This window comes from Canis lupus, chromosome 36, assembly GCF_003254725.2.
Source record: "Canis lupus dingo isolate Sandy chromosome 36, ASM325472v2, whole genome shotgun sequence".
Taxonomy (NCBI): Eukaryota; Metazoa; Chordata; class Mammalia; order Carnivora; family Canidae; genus Canis; species Canis lupus.
The window spans coordinates 15,402,001-15,421,736 of record NC_064278.1 but is presented as its reverse complement, the minus strand read 5'-3'; the positions used below and the strand labels follow the sequence as shown (position 1 = coordinate 15,421,736).

The 19,736-nt window shown below is 47.2% G+C and overlaps 1 protein-coding gene across 2 annotated transcripts in view; it reads right to left on the bottom strand.

Annotated features, from left to right (window-relative positions):
* Positions 1–17,787: 17,787 nt before the first annotated feature.
* MYO3B (myosin IIIB) overlaps positions 17,788–19,736 on the bottom strand; it is a 427,138-nt gene continuing 425,189 nt past the window's right edge. For both annotated transcript variants that reach the window (XR_003141433.3, XM_025460118.3), the window contains one exon: positions 17,788–19,714. The gene's annotated coding sequence lies outside the window, so the exon portion shown is untranslated. The remainder of the gene's footprint in view (positions 19,715–19,736) is intronic.

Here is a 19,736-nt window from a genome sequence, read left to right as displayed (position 1 = left end):
CCCTTAAAAGAGACAAAAGTGACAAATGTACCAATAAAATGGATATAGCAATAAAATAAAAACATGCCCCAATATCTAGGACATTTACTTTGAATCCAAGCCCAATAAAGATTCTGTGTGCATATCAAAAAATGCAAATAAACTCTGGACCCTTCATTTCCAGCCCTCCAAGTCCAGCCCTCTTGGATGAGGGGAGGTGGCGTCGGCTAATTTAGCGGGAGGTCGTGGGTTGGCATCATGGGTCTGCTCTGGCTTCCTGGAAGTAGTCTTTGGGGTAGCCCTGTCTGAACACACAGACCCACACTGAGTGGTGTGCTTATATGACCACGTGGCTGGAGGACCTGATTCTGTGGCCAATCACAACGCGAAGGAGTCTCACCAAGTCTCTCAGTAACCCAATTTTATAGATGGGGAAATTGTAGCACAGAGAGGTTAAATAATATGCCCAAGATCCCACATCTTGTTACTGGAGTTGATCTAGCTAAATATTATTCCAGAAGGCAACCTTTTAACCATCACATTGGAGTGCCTCCCTGAGTGAGGGAAAATCTCTATCACTGGATCACTGGAAACACAAAAGGGTATGCGGGCCTGCAGTGATATATATATATATTTTAAGATTTATTTATTTATTTTTGAGGGTGGGAGCGGCAGAGGGAGAGGGAGAGAAAGCCTCAAGCTGACTTTGGGCTGAGCACAGAGCCTGACCTGGGGCTCGATCCCAGGACCCATGAGATCATGACCTAAGTTGAAACCAAGAGTCAGATGCTCATCCGACTGCACCCAGGTGCCCCCTGCAGTGATACTACTAAATAAGAAGTCGGGATCATTCGTTGGCCACATCACAGGGTGCTATTTGCTTTGTTGTAAGAACGTCAGTTCTACATGAGATGTTTTAATCTGGTTTACCCAAGGAGAAATGTGGATTTTCACTGCAGGCATTACAGTCCAGCTCTAAGACTCTTTCATTTCTAGAATGTTCTTTTCTCTCTCCCTGCCCCTAACCTTTATCCCAAGCCACCAGGGGGCTCTTTACCACAGAATCAGCTCTTTACCTTGGAAATTTTAAGGCTCCACTTTTAAGGATATAGGTAAATATTAGTCCATATCTTTAGGGGTCCAGCTGAGGACAGACGAACACAAATGTCAGGTGTCTGCATGCCCCCAGTTCCATTTAAAAGGTCACCTCTACTTCTTATAGTTCTGGCCAAAGTCTCACCTATGGGTCTTTTGGTCTTAAGAAACACAGCCCTTTTTTTATTTGGGTTCTAGGATCACAGTTTAGTTTCAAGTTGGAATTGTTCTTTTTACTCAGACTTAGATGCTTCGTTTCGTGCTATCTGGTCTCCCTCTCTGTTTGCTCTCCTTTCCTTCTCTAACCCCTTAATGGCTGCTCCCTGAAACGTTTCTCACTTGTTACTTTTCTAAGATTCTCCTAGGTGGCTGCGACGAGAGGCTCCAGCCCTTACACCAGGATCTCTTGCTTACTGGTGAGCAAGGTATTCAAAGGTCTCACAGATTGGCGAGCTGAAGAAACAGTGTCAGCTGAGCTTTTAGGAATGACTCCCAGAGCCGCACCACAGGCCTTGGTTGACAAGGGACCCACTGCCCCCCGCCCCCCCCCCCATCAGGAGGCTGTCGAATCAGGAAGCTGCCTGCCTCCTGGGAAGCCACAGTGGCAGCTTCCCAGCTTCAGAATCGTGCCACCCCTACCGTGTACCTTATTTCTTGACAACTATGTACGTAGGGCTGTGACAGTAGGACCTCTGTCACAGCTGCCATAGAAACAACAAATGTACCGCAATTGTGCTTCCTCGTAGGGACAGCAGGAGCGCAGTTCCTGCCTCACACCTGCTTACCTCTGTCTTCCGAATCTGGAATGCTGCATCTAATTGGCTCAATCGAAATCACACACCGCAGAACCCTAGCTGCAAGAGAGTCTGGAAAATAGAATTTTCAGCTTTCTGACCTCGAAAGAGATTGGGACAGCTACTGAATGGACCAATCCAAATAGTGCTACGTTTGCTGACTGTTAAGTTGCTGCTCTTTAATTCCTGCTCTCCTTCCTAGACCCTTACTTCTCCATTAGGACCCAGGCACTAATATGTTCTTTCTTCTCATTACAAACACTGATTCTGGTCCAGCTACTCTGGTCCCAGCTACAGTGGGGTGAAGTCATTCAATCAGTATTTATTGGATTCCTACCATATGCACTCCTCCATCATCTCCGTCTATCATGACTCCTAAATCTGTGTCCAGCATTGGCTTTGACCTTTTCTAGATCTCCAGCCTGGATACTAACTGCCCTCCCTTGATGTTTCCTCCTCAAGAATGTCCCATCGAATCTCCAAAATAAATATATCCCCAGGAAACAACCTCTCTTCCCAATTTTCAAACCAACACATCTTACCAAGATTTCTGATTTGTGATTTTTGAATCGGTCCAGGTCCAACCCCCCCTGGCCTTCCTCCTTCCTTCCTCCCCACTTCAACATTGTTAGTTCTGTTTCCATGCTATTAACCAATTCTTACTTCTCTTTCCTTTTCCCACTTCCATTTTCCTGGCTGAAGCTTTCATTATCTTTAATTCCCATTACATGGTCCTTGTGACCGTAGAATGTATTTTCATGGCAGACTATATTTTCCAGAGATGATCCCAACGAGATCTCTTGTCCTACAAACTGACTAGCCTTAATGACTTGCTTAGACTCAATAGAATGCAGCAGAAGTAACTACTAAGGCTAGGTCAGTAAAGGCCAACGGGCTTTTCTACTTGGTTCTCTTGGAATGCTCACTCTCCAGTTGCCACTACCCTGTCTTGAAATACTGCCTCTTGGAACCACCCAGGTGTGAGAAGCCCAACCATATTAAGAGGTGACCTGTAAGTTCTCTGGTCAATAGTCCCAGCTGAAGCCAGCCGTCCAGTCATCCTAGCCCAGAAGCTGACATGTGAGTGAAGAAGCCTGCAGGTGATTCCATCCCTGAGCTGTTTGAGCTACCCCAGCTGAGGTGCCAGAAAATCATGGAGCAGAGATGAGCCATCCTCTCTGGGTTCTGTCCAATTCTTGACCTAGAATATCCTTGAACACAATGAAATGACTGTTGTCTTACTCCGCTTCATGTAGGGTAGTTTGCTATTCAGCAATAGGTAACGAAAGGAGCCTTCAAATCCATATGGCTCTGTAATGTAATCTGACGATTACTTTTCTAAGACATGGAGCAGTTTATATTTTTGCTGGATTCAAAAGCCTTAAACGTCTCCCCATCGAGTATGGAATTAATTGTATGTTTTCCAGGCTGGCATTCAAGATGCAGCATAGCTTTTAATCTTCCTGCTTTAGCTTCCACTTTAACCCACAAACTACCTTTCATTCCAGTCTTAGCACGTATTCTGTCTTCACCTGGCCCCGCCTGAAGCTTTTGTACCTCTGTGAACGGTCATGAGCACTGGTTTTACTTAGAATCTGTATTTTCTCCCTCAAACTCCTACCTATCCTTTCTCGAGGCCCAGCTTCGATCTCACATTCTCTAAGACTGTGCTGTCCAGTGTGGTAGCCAGTAGCCCCATGGTGCTAGTCACATTTCAACTTCCGCAGATTAAATTTCAACTTCCTCAGTCTTGCTGGCCACATTTTATTTAATTAATTAATTAATTAATTAATTTATTTATTTCTGGCCACATTTTAGTGCTCAGTCACCACAGCCCACTGGACAACGCTATTCTGAGAAATCTCATTAGCATTTCCTTTTCTAATTAATCTCTCCTTCCCCACCGAATCTTAAATTAAAGCTTTGGCAATTTTGATTTGAGTATTTTGAAACTCACGCAATCTACTACCATAAAATTACAATGCATCTTGGTTTTCTACTCTCCTGGTGCCCCATATGGTAGGTGGCTCAATCATTTCCTGAGTTGCAAGGAAGCAATGATGAATCTCTTTCTATTAAGGGGCTTGGGTCAAATGATCTCTTAGGATCTTTTTCAGTAAAATATTCAACAAACAACACAAATAGTGTATCTTCACCAACATACAATCTCCTTGGAAAATGATTTTTCAGATCATAAATGATTTGGCAGCAGGAAGGTTTTTTTGGGAAGGGTATCCCAGCATAGCCTTTTCTGCTTCTTTCTAGCAGCTAATTCTTTTAGGGCTCTAATTATTTTGGAGTGTGTAGTGTGTAGTGTGTGTGTGTGTGTGTGTGTGTGTGTGTGTGTGTGTTTTATCTCAAACTAGGCCTAGTTTTCTGTCTCATGACTTTTTTTTTTAGATTTTTTATTTATTTATTCATGAGAGACACAGAGAGAGAGAGAGAGAGAGAGAGAGAGAGAGGCGCAGAGACACAGGCAGAGGGAGAAGCAGTCTCCATGCAGGGAGCCTGATGTGGGACTCGATCCCGGGACTCCAGGATCATACCCTGAGCCAAAGGCAGGTGCTAAACTGCTGAGCCACCCAGGGATCCCCTCGTCGCGACATCTTAATCTATATGCCAACTGTACACACCATCAATCCAATGAGGGATTTCCTTCTCACTGTTCTTTCTCTGGCCAAGGAGGATATGGGAATAACTATCAACTGATGAAATTCCACTCAGCTTAAAGAAAGTTATGACTAGTCCCCATATCATTCAGTTCATACAAATAAAATACATAAAACTCTAATATTATACACTTTGTGATAAGTAAGACTACTTTAGTGTGTGTGTGTGTGTGTGTGTGTGTGTGTGTGTAGATACAGAGAAAGAGGGAGGGAGAAATTTTTTAGAGTAATCTTTACACCCAGCATGGAGCTCAAACTCACAACCCCAAGATTAAGAGTAGTGCACTATATCAAATGAGCTAGAGAAATGCCCGAGAGAGAAAAAATTTAAATCTAGCCAGCTAAATTTTCTACTTGGATGGTCATTAGGCATGTGCTAGATTCGCTGCGCTCACGAACACAGCCTTCTGCAAGGCCTGTAAAAGAGGTGAGCTTTGATGATGTTTATGTGTGGCGCTATGTGTCCATGTCAACAGGGTTTATTTCCCCTCACTCATAACCACAGAGCGAACCCCTTCTAAACTTGGGACATTTTTGAAGTTAATATTTACTTAATCTAAACATTCTATTTTAAATATAAAACCTGGATTCTTTACCAGAAGCACTTTTTCAGTTACTCAATAACTACTTTTATCTGACAGTAATAAATGGGATTTTTTTTTTTTTTTACCTGTTTCAGGGATAGATGATGAAAACTAGGGCGTTGCTGCCTGGTTTTGGATTCAGTGACTTTTGAGTACCTTTGGGCCACTCTCCTAACTCAGTGTCCCTTTAGAATAATTATTATTTCACCCATAATAACAATAGTTTATGCTTGTTTAGTTAGGATGCAGGAAGTATTAATTTCTCTTGATATTTTAGGACGGTGTCCTCAGGTCTCCGCATTATCATGAAGCACTGCAGATGCCTTTGGGGCAGAGGCAAAGCAGAAAGTCCAGCCTGGGTCGTCTCAGTGTGCCCATGTTAGGAAGGTCACCCACCCCCAGCCCTCTCTCCTGCTGGGGAGGGCACCGTCTCCTTCCCCAGGGAGCCTCTGCTGAGTGGGTGGTGCCCTGGACTCCATTCTAGCACCAGGAGAGGGTTTTAATAATGTTCTATGTTATTTGTCATAATGGCAATATCACTCTTCAAACTTCACCAAATTTTAAGAATTTGCTGGCTTAAATTTAATTCTAAAATGAAGAACTATATAAAATACCTCTGTAATTTGTTCTCTATTAACCTAACTAATAATTGACAAAAATATTATTTCTCTGCTCTCTTGGCATAACACAAAGAGATAATACCATGCATGTTCTTCTAAAAGCAGTGTAAGGAAACATAGAGTTCTTTAATTTTCCTGTTTTGATTACAAAAGAGTAAGAAGTCCAGCCCCTTGGCATGCACTTGGGCATAGCTCTGGGACCCTGGACAAAGGGCCTTGACTACTCTGGGCCTCATTTTTTTCACTCCTGAATTAAGGGATTTTTATTTATTTATTTTTTTTTTGCTTCTACTTTTCTTTCTGGTTTTTCCAATACAGAATAATAACATTTTTGGGGGGCTACATTAAATCTGAGAAGTTGTTTTTGGTTTGTTTTAGTTGTGACAAAAACACATTTAATGATCATCTTAATCATTTCCAAGTGTACCCTTCAGTAGTGTTAAGCACATTCACATTGTTGTGCAGCCAATCTCCTGAACTTTCTCATCATGCAAAACCGAAATCCTGGACACCTTCAACAACTCCCCATGCCTCTAGCCTTTGGCAACCACCATTCTACTACTACTTCTTCTTCTTCTTCTTCTTCTTCTTCTTCTTCTTCTTCTTCTTCTTCTTCTTCTTCTTTTTTTTTTAAGATTTTACTTATTTATTTGAGAGGGGGGGGAGAGAGAGAGAGAGAGAGCACGCACCTACATGCACAGGAGCAGAGGGAGGAGCAGAGGGAGCAGAAGAGGGAGAAGCAGAGGGAGAGGCTGAGGGAGAAGCAGAGGGAGAAGCAGGCTCCCTGCTGACTGGGAAGCAGGACCCTGAGAGGCTCGATCCCAGGACCCTGGCATCCCCACCTGACTGGAAGGCAGATAGATGCTGAACTGCTGAGCCACCCAGCTGCCCCCACCATTCTACTTCTTATTTCTGAGCTTGCTTACTCTAGATATTTCATGTAAGCAGGATAATACAATATTGCCTTTCTGGGACTGGCTTCTTTCACTTAGCTTATTGTTCCCAAGATTCCTCTATGTCGTAGCATATGCCAGATTTTCCTGCTTTTTTAGTCTGCTGCAGTAAACTTTTTTTTTTTCTAAAGAAAACTTGTGTCTGAAGGTAGATAAGGTCATTAAATTTTAAGAGAGGGATTGGCCTTGAAATCCAATCTATTATTTTACAGGCGTGAGAGCTGAGGCCTAGAGAAGTGACTCCTGCAAGGTCACCCTGCAGCTTAGCCTAGCAGACCTGGCCAGAGCTCGGGCTCTGTGCACTTGCAGCACCAAGCACTCCTTCCACCACAGGAGATAAGGGGCTGCGTTCCAGGACATTCTTTTTTTTTTTTTTTTTTTTTAAATTTTTATTTATTTATGATAGGCACACAGTGAGAGAGAGAGAGGCAGAGACACAGGCAGAGGGAGAAACAGGCTCCTTGCACCGGAAGCCCGACGTGGGATTCAATCCCGGGTCTCCAGGATCGCGCCCTGGGCCAAAGGCAGGCGCCAAACCGCTGCGCCACCCAGGGATCCCCCCCAGGACATTCTAAAAGAAAAGTGAAGGGGTTTAAAATAGCATTAGGTAGAAGGGAAAAGAGCATCGATTATGCTGGAAAAGAAAGCAGGCCCCTGGGAATGTGGGGCAGAGGCGCAGGAAGGGGTTGGGGCATGAGCAGGGGATGGGGGAGAAGAGGGAGAGGGAAGACTGATTGGGGGAGGGGGCAGTGGAATGGGGGGAAGGGTGGGGAGGGGAGGAGCTGGATGGGAACCTAGAGACAGGCGGGTCCCAGACCTTAAAGAAGCTAGTGAATAGGGGCGCCTGGGGGGCTCAGTGGTTGAGGTCTGCCTTTGGCTCAGGGTGTGATCCTGGAGTTCTGGAATCAAGTCCAGAAATGGGCTCCCTGCAGGGAGCCTGCTTCTCCCTCTGCCTGTGTCTCTGCCTCTCTGTGTCTCTCATGAATTAAAAAAAAAAAAAAAAAAAAAGCTAGTGAATAAAGACAAATCCCACTGCCCTAGAGCATCTAAATCAAGTTTATCTCAGGCCCACCTCCTCCAATCATCTAAGGTTGGTGACAAATCATGAGGTCGGCTATTGTCCCCCTGCACCCCCACACCCCTGGGTGCGTGTGCTCAAAATGCCTGAAGTTAGAATCAAGGCTCTAGGTCCTAGATTGCAGATGCCTAATTAGGGAACACAGCGATTGACACTCTGCTCCTTAAAGTACAACAACGAACCCTTCAACAACTGCAAGTGATTTCATCAGATTTTCTTGGGATCCCTGGGTGGCTCAGCAGTTTAGCGCCGCCTTCAGTCCAGGGCCTGATCTTGGGGTCCCGGGATCGAGTCCCACATCTGGCTCTCCTGCTTCTCCCTCTGCCTCTCTCTGTATGTCTCTCATAAATAAAATCTTAAAAAAAAGTTTCTTTCTTGGGAATGGGGAGCCGCTGGGGATTTCTAGAAAGGGCCGAATCAGTGGCAGAGTGAACAGAAAGGGGAGGCCCCAAGTAGGGGCCCCCGTGTCCTCATTTGCTCGCAGATGCTGCGGGCCTGGGGATTCGGGGGGCAGATCTGCCTTGACCAGAACAGGAGACTGTGAGCCCAGAAGCTCACAGACTTCGTGAAGATTTTGCTTTTCAACCCAGTTATTCCTTTCACAAGGAAGCTTTGTCCCAGGCGATTCATAAATAGCGGGATCGGGCCGTGTTAGGTAGCGTGTGTTTTGTGGACGCCGAGCCCGCGCTCCGGCACCCCTGACAGCTGCAATTCCATGTTCATTTAGTTTCGGAGCCTTTGTTTTCTAAGCACTAATTCTTCAAAGACTTGCGGGTGGGGGCAGAAGCCACCTTCGGTCGCAGTCCGGTCTGTCCCAAGCTCTACCTGCAGGCTGGCTATAAAGCCACCAGGCTCATTTCCATATCAAACAGAGAGGAGGCAGGAAAATACTCCCCTGCTCCACATAAAAAGGCACATTACTGGAGATAGTCTAGGAACTTGTTTTTATGGCCAAAATTAGCAAGTTATTCACGGTAATAGGTGAGCTGGAGGACAACAGTGTTGAAGGGAACAGAGCGGCTCGTTGGGACTCGGCCTGGCCCTGGGGGTCCCCCCAGCTCCCCCCCTTGCCCACCGCAGCCCGCGCCTGGCACCTACCCCTGACCTGCCTCCCGGGCTCCTTCCTACGGGGCTCGGTGGGTGGTCCCTGAGCTCCGAGGGGCGCATGTGGCCCTCCTCTAGCCTCGGGCCCAGCTCCTGTTTCCTTCCTCCGGCTGACACCCAGCTGGAGGTTGGGGACTTCAGCGGGCCCCCGCCTGCCAGCTGCCAAGCACAAGCCCCGGACTTCTTGACCTGCGCTTGATCCGCACCAAGCCCATGACCCCCTCGAAAGCGCTCCGGGTGCCGGGCTGCAAGGTGGCGAGAGGCCTTGGGCACCTTTCCCCGAGCGCCCTGTCCCAGGGACGGCGGGCCACCTGTGGACCTGGGTTCCCAGCCGGGCCCCGGCGCCCCCTGCTAGGAGGCGGTGGGGAAGGATTGCATAGACGGGGCCCTGAGCCCCTACCTGGTCGCTGGGGCGCAGGCCCGTCTGCGGGCATCTGGGCTCAGACTTCCAGAAGGAACACCCGCAAGGAGCCCAGCCAGCCAGAACTGCGGGTTCGTGCTGCTGCCACTCATTCCCTCTGCTCTCCGACGCCCTTCCCTCTCCCCATAATCCAGCGGATCTGATTCACCTGGTGCCCTGGTCTCTCGGGGACACGGCCTCTGTCGGGTGACAGCCAGGGGATCTCATCTGCTTCCTCCTACGTTCTTCTGGGGGCTCTCGAAGGCGGCATCTCCGCTAAGAGAATGCCTCCGGCTGTAGGATTCGGGCTGGGAGGTGCTCACCTCTGGCTGCAGGTGAGAATCCTCTGGAAAGTTTCCCAACATATGGAGACGTGGGCTGCACCCAGGACTAATGAAGTCGGAATCCGTGGGGCTCAGCCATTGGCATTTCAGAAAAGCCTTTATTTTGAAATGATTACAGGTGAATAGGAAGTTGCAAAAATAGCACAGAGATGTCCCATTGGCCTTCATCCAATTTTCCCGACGACTACGTAACCATAGTGCATAAACCGAGGGAACCGGCGCTGGACGTGTGAGAGTCGTTCTCCGTCACTGTGTCACATGCGTAGGTTTGTGTGACCCCCCTACGATAATCAAGATACACACCTATTTCATCATCACAAACCTCCTTCCTGCCACCGGCATAGCCCAGCCTGGTCCCTGTGCCGGGCCCTCCCCAACCCCTGGCAACCACCAATCTGCTCCTCAGCTTTCTAATTTGGTCATTTTGCGAGTGTTATATAAGTGGAATTGCGCAACGCGTCACCTTCTGATATTGGCCTCCTGCACTCAGCATAACGCCCTTGAGAGCTGTTCAAGCTGTTGCACATTATCCGCAGGTGGCTCCTGTTTATGGCTGAGTAGTGTTCCATTGCATGGATGTAGCTGCACTGAACCATTCACATCTTCTTTTTTAAGGTTTTATTTGTTTACTTGACACAGACAGAGTGTGAGAGCACAAGCAGTGGGAGGAAGCAGAGGGAGAGGGAGAGGCAGGCTCCCCACCGGGCAGGGAGGACAAATGCGGGGCTCGATCCCTGGACCCCATAATCATGACCTGAGCTGAAGGCAGATGCTTAACGATTGAGCCACCCAGGCGCCCCTATCTGCTCACTTCTTAAATGACATGTTGGTTGTGTCCAGATTTTGGTTATTTCAAATAAGCCTGCTCTAAAATTCATGAACAGGATTTTGTGAAGACAGTAGTGTTCACTTCTCTGGGGCAAATTTTTCCATTCACTTCTCAGGTCATTCCAATGGGGAGCAGGGCTAGGAGCCCTGGGACCAGGGGAAGGTGAAAAAGTGTCCCGGAGGTCTCAAACATTTGATACTCTGCGCGACATTGTGCTGTGTGGCAGGGGGTCTAGGAGAGTAGGAGCGTGCGGGCTGCTGTCACCGCCTGGACTCGCACTCTGGCTCCACCACTCGAGGGCTTGGCTTCTGTCTCGCTCGCACATCTATGAAGTGGGACAGTAACTCCCAGCTGCTAGTGGTGTGAGCCCGCAGGGGGTGTTCGTGTGCCTCCCAGTTCATCTGTTGAAGCGCTAACCCCCACGTGATGCTCTGGCGTGAGGCCCTGGGGAGGTGAGGTTGTGAGGGTGGAGCCCCCGCCATGGGACTGGTGCTCCCGGAAGAGGAGACCAGGGAGCTGCTCCCCCGTGTCTGCCTTGGGGGATGGCCTGGACCGCAGCCCTCTGCAGGCCAGGAGAGTTCCCACGGGAACAGACTGCGCGGCCCTTGACCTCACTCGCTCGGCCTCCAGAGCTGTGAGAAATCAAGCTCACTCATACGCTGTTACGGAGCCAAAGCTGACTAAGATAAATAAAATTCAAGGATAATTCGTGAGGAGGCTTAGAACATGTTCCTAGCTCCATAAATGTCAGCACTTAGCGTTCCCAGGAAGTGAACGTGGGTCACAGGGGTTCCCGGCTTAAAGCTCCAGGGCCACCGCGGCGCCCCCCGCTCACCCTACAGGCTGGCCTGCCTCCTCCTGCTGTGGACCTTCTGCTTGTGCTGAGGTGACAGCGGTGGCACCTCCTCCCGAGCCCTGCCCACTGGTTCCTGCCCCCCACAGAGCTCCCTAACACCCTCACTTTTTTTTTCTTTTTTGGTCAAGATTTTATTTATTTGAGAGAGAGCGAGAGTGCGCACAAGCAGGGGGAGCAGCAGGCGGAGGGAGAGGGACAAGCAGATCCTCCGCTGAGCAGGAGCCGGATGTGGGACTCGATCTCGGGCCCCGGGATCATGGCCTGAGCCGAAGGTAGCCGCTTAACCAAGTGAGGCACCCAGCGCCCTCCACGACACCCTAGCTCCCCCATCTCTCTGATGACACCTTCTGCGGGATGTCGCCCCTGCCTCCAAATGCAGCCTCTACCGGATGAGCACTGTGGGCTCCGTGGTGGCTCCTTGGAGTCGGCCTTGCTCACCTGTCAAATCTCCAGGGCCCAGCCTCATGTCTGTCAGTCTGTCCCTCATGAAATACACGTTGAATGAAAGTACAAATAAACGAACCAAGGGTTCTGGTGTTGCGAGGGCAGGAGAGGACCTGCCCCCAGCCGGGTCCCGGCAAGGTCCCCATCTCCTTAGGGCGGCGGAGGCCAAGGAAGCTGGAGCAGAAGGCAGGGCCTTGAGTTGGTCACCCGCCCCCCGCTGGGAGTCACCGGGCTAGCTGGGGCTCGCTGGGGGCCCCCCGCTGCACACGACTGGCTGGGTGATGCGGACAAGAGAGGCCATCAGAACGGAAGGCGCGGGCTTCGGGTTAGAGAGGCAGTGCCATGCTGGGTGACTCGGAGCCATCAGGCAACGTCGCAGCCCCGGGTCAGGAGGCAGTGACGGGGGTTGGGGCAGGGGGTCGCCTGGGCCAGTTCCGGAGCCCAGGCCCTGGGTGTGCGTCGCAGTGCGGCCTCCACCTGGGCGCTGACTACTTGGCCTCTCTGAGCCTCGTTTTCTCATGTGCAGCAGGAGGCAGTCCCAGTACCCGCCTCACAGGGTTCTGATCATTAAGACAGGTCATGAATGTAAAAGGCTTAGAACAACGCATAAAATCAATGTTGATTAAAAATTCAAAAAACACATAAATACAACGAGAAGGCAGGATTGTCGTGACCATCAAAATCCAAGCCGTGTGGCTAACGGTGCTGGCCAGGCCTCCCGAAGAAGGCCGTTTGCGGGCTCGGCCGCGCTCACCCTTCCACCCCCGGGCAGGCCTGGTCGGTGGCCTCGCAGGAGCCCGCGGCCTCCACCTAACCGGTTCGCTCGGGGGGCCCGAGGGTGCTCCCGGGTGATGGGGGTCTCGCGGCCGCGTGGCGGGAGTTGGGGTACAGTCCAGCTGGCACGGCCGAGAGCCAGAGCCATCCTTGCGGTGGGCGCCCCGGGTGAGGACCCGCAGCCCCGCAAGGGGAGGCCGGGCAGGCCGAGGGGACCCCGCTGTCCTCTGTGCTGCAGACAAACGGCAAGTTCTGGGCCCCGGGGAGGTGAATCCAGCAACTTTCACGGCTGCCGGCACGTTCACGGCCTCCTTCCATCTGCCACGACGGGGCATCCCTTTTATGATCAAGAGAGGGATGTAATGCAAAGTTTTAGGTTCTGGATCCTACTGTCAGAAATGAAATAAAAAAAAGCAGTGCCCTGGACATTACCTTTTCTTTAGGAGTTTTTACTTCAGTCAAAGAAGAGAGAATGCCAGAAGGAAAGGAGTTCTGAGGCCTCTTGCTCTAGTTTTCTACTGGGAGTTCAAGTTCAGTGTGTTGATTTTATTCCTATGAGAGATTTTCAGTAGAATGTGCGGCCCAAACTAGTGACCTGGTAAGAAAGCCGCCCCCTGAGATAGAAATGGCACGAACTCATCTGAGACTGGTGCGCCTGTGGGCATCTCTCAACTACCAAGAATTACCTGCGTGGCTGCGCGGCCTGTTTCTCCCCGTCCCCCGTGAACGCGGCCCGCAGAGCAGGAGAGCACTCGGGTGCGGGGGTCAGAGGATCATGGTGGCCGAGGCCAAATTCGGAGACAATCGGCAAGGATGGGAGTTCTGGTGGGTCAGGAGGCGGTACCCTGGCGCCGACACAAGTGGCCTGCCTTCTAGAAAAACAGATCTCCAGGCAGCGGGCTCCGACCGGCGGGCAGGAGGCTCTGAACGCACCGGGTCCCCCGACCAGGTTCAGATGCAGGTGGTCCCAGCCGCGACTTGGAGAGGTCTGCTTACTGCGCCCCGTCCTTCCCGGTCACCTGACCTTGTATTTTTTTTAAATAAATACCTGTATTTTTTTTTAGAAGATTTTATTTATTTATTCATGAGAGACACAGAGAGAGAGAGGCAGAGACACAGGCAGAGGGAGAAGCAGGCTCCATGCAGGGAGCCCGATGTGGGACTCGATCCCGGGTCTCCAGGATCACACCCTGGGCTGAAGGCAGGTGCTCAACCACTGAGCCACCCAGGCATCCCCATCTGACCTTCTAGAGTTTGCAGAGGAGGCTTTTCCACTGACAGCAAACGGTATCGTGTTGTACACATCTGTCGATTAGGTAGACGAAGCTTCAGCTGCCTGAAGGCGAGGTGCTGAGTAGAGGTGCGGGCGCGGGTGGGGTGGGCACGGGAGGGGGTGAGGCCCCCCTTGGCGCTGCACAGACCTGTGACTTCCCGAGAGGGCAAGGCTCTTGACTTCAAACATTCTGAAAGCCACTGGGTTATATTTATCAGTCAAGTAGTTCGTCCCTTTTGGATGTTTGTAGTTTTGTTAATTGTAACAAACTGGAAATAGTTTAGTTTTTGCGAGCACTTCTAATTTGTTCACTAATTTGTTAAACTATCCCCTTAAATGTTAAGAATTTAACTGTTACTGATCATAATTAAAGAAACAAATGTTTCCTCTTAGAAAATGCCTTTTAGGGGATCCCTGGGTGGCGCAGCGGTTTGGCGCCTGCCTTTGGCCCAGGGCGCGATCCTGGAGACCCGGGATCAAATCCCACGTCGGGCTCCCGGTGCATGGAGCCTGCTTCTCCCTCTACCTATGTCTCTGCCTCTCTCTCAATTTGTGACTATCATAAATAAATAAATTAAAAAAAAGAAAATGCCTTTTATAAACATAAGGGGTTCTTGCACTGTTTTCATTTGTTTTTAATTCCAGAGATTCCTGGATATTTGGAGAATTCTGAAATTAGTGACATTTCTTGACAATCCTAAGAAAATTTTGAGGTCACAATTTATTCTTATTCCTTTTAATGGGTTTCATTGTTTCATCATTCCTGGTTTTTCATTAGAATAAACTTTTGCTTTGTCTTTGCTAAGAATGTTCCAGTTCACTATCTCAGGAGAGATGTCTCAGTTAAAAAAAAGAAAAAAAAAAAAAAAGATGTCAAATATAGCATTTATTGATGGGAAAACCTTTTACGGAAGCAGCATAAAATCGGGGACTTAGTTTATTACCACAACTGCTACTCGAGTGTCACTGAGATTATTCCTGGGGTTGCTGCCTTTGGTACCTGCTTTTCCATGGGCTGCTCCACTGATCACTGCTGGGGCCCTGCCTGGTGGCTGTGAAGGTGACATGGTCAGCCCTGGTGGTAGGTATCTAAGGCCATGGCTGCGGCAGCAAGCTCGGATGCTCCCCTCACTGACAGGGATCCTGACTTTTAGGCATTTAAAAATGGCCACTAGTCCCAGATCCCGTGTCGTTCACTAATCCCCTATCACCTATTCACCTGATCCTATTGAAAGAAAAATAAAAGTATACTACCCTATAGAAAAACGTGAATTATCTTGCACATGTAAAATTCATGAATTTGTTCATTCTTTTCCCTTACTCATGGTGAACTACATTTCTACATTCTGGAAACTCTGATGAATTGGTGACAGTATTTAAATGGACTGTGTTTCCTGTAGGTGGCTCATAAGACAGAAATAAAGATGTTGAAATTTTGGAGGTAGGTGCTGGAATTAGACGGCAAGATGATCCACATTCTAGCCGTGACATCAGCCTAGTTTTCAGAAAGTGTTAATGCTCCTATCAGTTAAAGCTCCATTTCTTTATTTTTTCCCCACTTGAAACTGTTTTGTCTTAATAATTTAGAAAAGCACTCTATTGTGTAAGGATAATACATAGGATTTCTGGGAAGATCACACTTCAGTGAGGGGCTAATGACATCGGTGTGAAACCAGTGACTGGAAAACAAAAATGATGCAAAGAGGTTTGCTAAGGGTTGCCGGAAAGAGCCCACTATTACTTCTATCTCCCTTCCTCAGTGGCTTTCCACTGAGAGCGGAGAGCAATTTCCTCCTCCCCTATATTTAATTATCAGACTCATCTGCATCATTTAGATATTCTTTTAGTTGGATAGACCAAGCCTAAACCTTCTGGGGGTGGAAGGCTTTACGTCTATAGCATTTTTCTCACTCTTTACACAGTGACGAAGTTTGGAGGTTATACAAGCTCTCAGAGCACCGGAGTGTTGTCTCTCGTGTTCACCTCAGTATCTCCAGTTCCCGGCACAGAGCCTGGCCCAAAGTAGGTGCTCATTAAAAATGCGTTGAACGAGTGGCGGTGTGGTGTTAGACTAGCGAAAAATGGAAGAACTCTAACTCCAAGGAAGAACTCTAACTTATCTAAGGCATTTCACAAATTAGGGGCAATTAGGGAAATGGTATTCGGTTAATTCTGGAGACTAGACTGATAACTGAACTAACTTATTCCAGATGACTTACTCTGTATTATTCCTTTCTCCATTACGTACACCTTTCTGTTTAGAAGACACACATCACCAGCTGTCCCCAAAATAGGCAAGCTGAAAGCTAAGCAAAATTTACTACATATAATGAAGACTTGCACATGCTTTAGGCATCTAAAAAGGTGTGTGTAATTTCTCCCAATTTAAAAGAGTTGATATTTTATTGTTTAATTAATTTATTTGGGCAGCCTGGGTGGCTGGGCGGTTTAGCGCCCCCTTCTGCCTGGGGTGTGATCCTGGGGTCCTGGGATCGAGTCCCACGTAGGGCTCCCTGCATGGAGCCTGCTTCTCCTTCTGCCTGTGTCTCTGCCTCTCTCTCTCTGTCTCTCATGAATAAATAAATAAAATCTTTAGTAAAAAATTTATTTATTTAGTGCAAACACTCTCAGGTCTATAATAGGCCTGTCAATAGAATGAAGCTTTGTCAATGGAAGCGGCTGTCCCTCAGCCAGCAATCCCCGACATTTGCAAGAAGAATTGTGTTTGCGGCCAATCACGGGAGAAGTTTTGTAAATAAACTCTGTCTCTCTCCTAATTGAGAGTTGCTATTTCACTGGTAGGGAAAAATGCCAATTTCACAAAATATTTTAGGCACAAAAGCAAAATCTCTTAAGTCTTGTCCTGAAAGGAACTTGACATGAACATTTTTTCTCCCCATTCCCCAAGGTCTGGAGCTGGGCTCTCTAATTTACAGGACACGATTAGGAGGGTTGTATGCCATTTCAGACTAATTATGTAAGTTGGAAGGAATTTACTCCTTCATTCATTACAACAAAGTATTTATTGTTTATGTGTACTAACTTCTAATAAATGTTTAGTTTGCTTCTTTTTGTAGCTGTGGATAGTTGCCTTAAAGTGCTGTTAATTTGTCAATGAGCCTCAAACACGATAACCAGGCATCTCTTTTTGAAAGATCGAAATTAAAATCCCAGATAAGGACACAATCACAGACAAGGCACCAAAACAAAATATATTTTGCCAGTAGTTAGTCATCTAATTTGGCAGAGAGGAATTTGTTTTGGTTGCTGTTCCCTTATAAGATACAGTGACGATAATATAGCTGATTAGATTTTTCCCCTTTAACTTTTCATAATGTTTCCAGGCTTTACTACTTGGCAAAGACAATTTGGGACAGATTTCTTTATTTTCTCCTCTGGCCTAAAACGAAAAACCCCCACTTTCCAAACTGTTACCACCGAAGAGTTTATTAAATGGCTGAAAAAGACAGCTGGTCCCACCATCTGTTAAAATTTTTCAGGGGCCAAATAAAACAGGTTACACCTTTAGCCATGCCAAGTCTCGCCATACCCCCTTCCTCTCACAGCCTGGGGAGGGCTAATCTGAATTTCACGCTCTGATTTTGCTATTGCTAATGCCTGAGCTGCTTATGTAGCTTCTCCATGTTGTTTCTATTACCTCTCTTTTTTAGGTACAAAGCTATTCTCACATTTCAACCAAGCTTATTTGCAACCCATGACTTTACACCTCTACAGTCTGTATAGTTACACCCAGCCACAAGAAGGAAACCCACAGATACCTCATTTCTGACTTTTCAAGCAAAAGGGGAATGCCAAAAGTATGTTTCCCTTGTTTTGCAACCATTTTTCTATAAATGCTAATGGAGGTAATTCAGATTTTGGAACAAAGGCTTAGCTCACGACACATTGCAGGTGTGAAAGGGTTGAAACAAAGGAGATGCTAACCCTAATGGTATTTCTTGTCATTAACAATTCTTTGATGTTCACACTGGAGCCTCTCTTTTATCTTTTAGTTTTTCAGCCATCTTTGTTAACACTCAGCTCAATTGAATCTTTTTTTTTTTTTTTAACCTCCCCCTGGCCTTTAAAGACATCTGCAAAATGTTTATGCTAAGTTAGTTTCCACCGCATCTTTTAGTACCAACGCAAAGTAAAATGAGAGAAAGCTTGTGAGGTTATTATTAAAACATCAGTAAGTTTCTATCATTAAGCTGAAGGGGAAGATCAATAAAAAAGGAGCACTTAATGTTACTTTAATAAGGATAAGTTTCCTGTAACAGGATTTGGGATTAACTTTAGTATCACTGAAGTGAGCTTTCCGATAACGACGTTGCCGCGATGAGAAGGGTTTGACTTGCCTTTCCCCAATTAAACAGTTTGCAAATACTTTGAATGCACTTGATCTATTATTTCCTGTTTCGCTGAAAGCTTTCATGATACAGCATATTTTAAGGATATTTGGCTATAGCTTTTTCTTCCTTGTGGATGAGTCCCTGGCAGGCTGCCAAAGACTTTCGTAGGGTAGGTTTGCTTCTGTCTGTCCTTCTGTCCATTTAGGGTTGGGGAAGGAGGAGGTGAGATGACAGGGAGTGGAACTGCCGCTTCGAGAAAAGTTTAACTCACTTTGATGACAGCAACATGTAGGGAACAGTCAACACTACATAATATACCGTCCTAAGCTATTCAGCAGGCTCTGCGACTGGAGCGCGGGCGCAAAGTAGAATCATATGTTTCACACAAAACGGCCTGGCTGCCCCTACCATTCATTAGTCTGTTGTGCATTGTTTTGAATAAAGCAGAAGCGTTTACTAATTGCCTCTGAATTAATACATCTTTCCTTTTCTTTCTTTTCAAAAAGATATTAGTTATTTATTCATGAGAGACAGACAGACAGAGAGAGAGAGAGAGAGAGAGGCAGAGACACAGGCAGAGGGAGAAGCAAGCTCTATGGGGGGAGCCCAATGTGGGACTCGATCCTGGGACTCCAGGATCACGCCCTGGGCTGCAGGCGGCACTAAACCGCTGAGCCACCCAGGGATCCCCATCTTCCCTTTTCAACTGTTGGAGGGGACGAATATCTAACTAGGTACCTCTTTAGTACAAGTGGGGAATTTCTCTGGACAGTTCTTTCTACTTGGGAACTCATGTTTTGCCAGGTATTAATTTGGAGCTAGTTTAATACCCTAGTTCAGGGCTGTAAAAAACCGGGCAACTCCCTCAGTCTTTATTTATTTTTAAAAGATTTTATTTATTTATTTAGGAGAGACACACAGAGAGAGGCAGAGACACAGGCAGAAGGAGAAGCAGGCTCCATGCAGGGAGCCCGACGTGGGACTCGATCCCGAGACCCCAGGATCACACCCTGGGCTGGAGGCAGACACTCAACCGCTAAGCCACCCGGCGTCCCCCTCCCTCAGCCTTTATAGATAGTTTAGCCCCAAATGTCAAATTCTGGGGAGCAGATAATAAGGAAAGATAAAATACAAATTAATGTTAACAATGTATCTATTTTATGATTTTCCTCTCATATTATTTAATAATTCTTAGCATTTATATGATGCTTTTCATCTTCAAAGCACTTTACAAATGTTAGCTAATTAACTGCGAGGTAATGAGGCCTGGATGATAATGCTGCAGTAAATTTTCTCTAGCTCAGATTATGAAGTAAAAATGGAGATACATGCATTCATACTTTTTTTTATAGCATTAGGTGGTCTTAGAGATTTTGTGAGTCTGAGACTCAGGCAATTTATCTTCTATGTAGAACTTCTGTTTCTCTGTAAAAAATCTTGGGCAATTCAGGTGCTCGTAAACTGTAAGGATTTTCCCATCTGGCAGGTGCTTGACAAACTTTCTTTTATCTTAGCTTTGTCTGTTCTTATTCCTTGTTATTTTCACCTTGATCTCTCTCTTCTTGTCTAATAACAGAGAAAGTTCCAA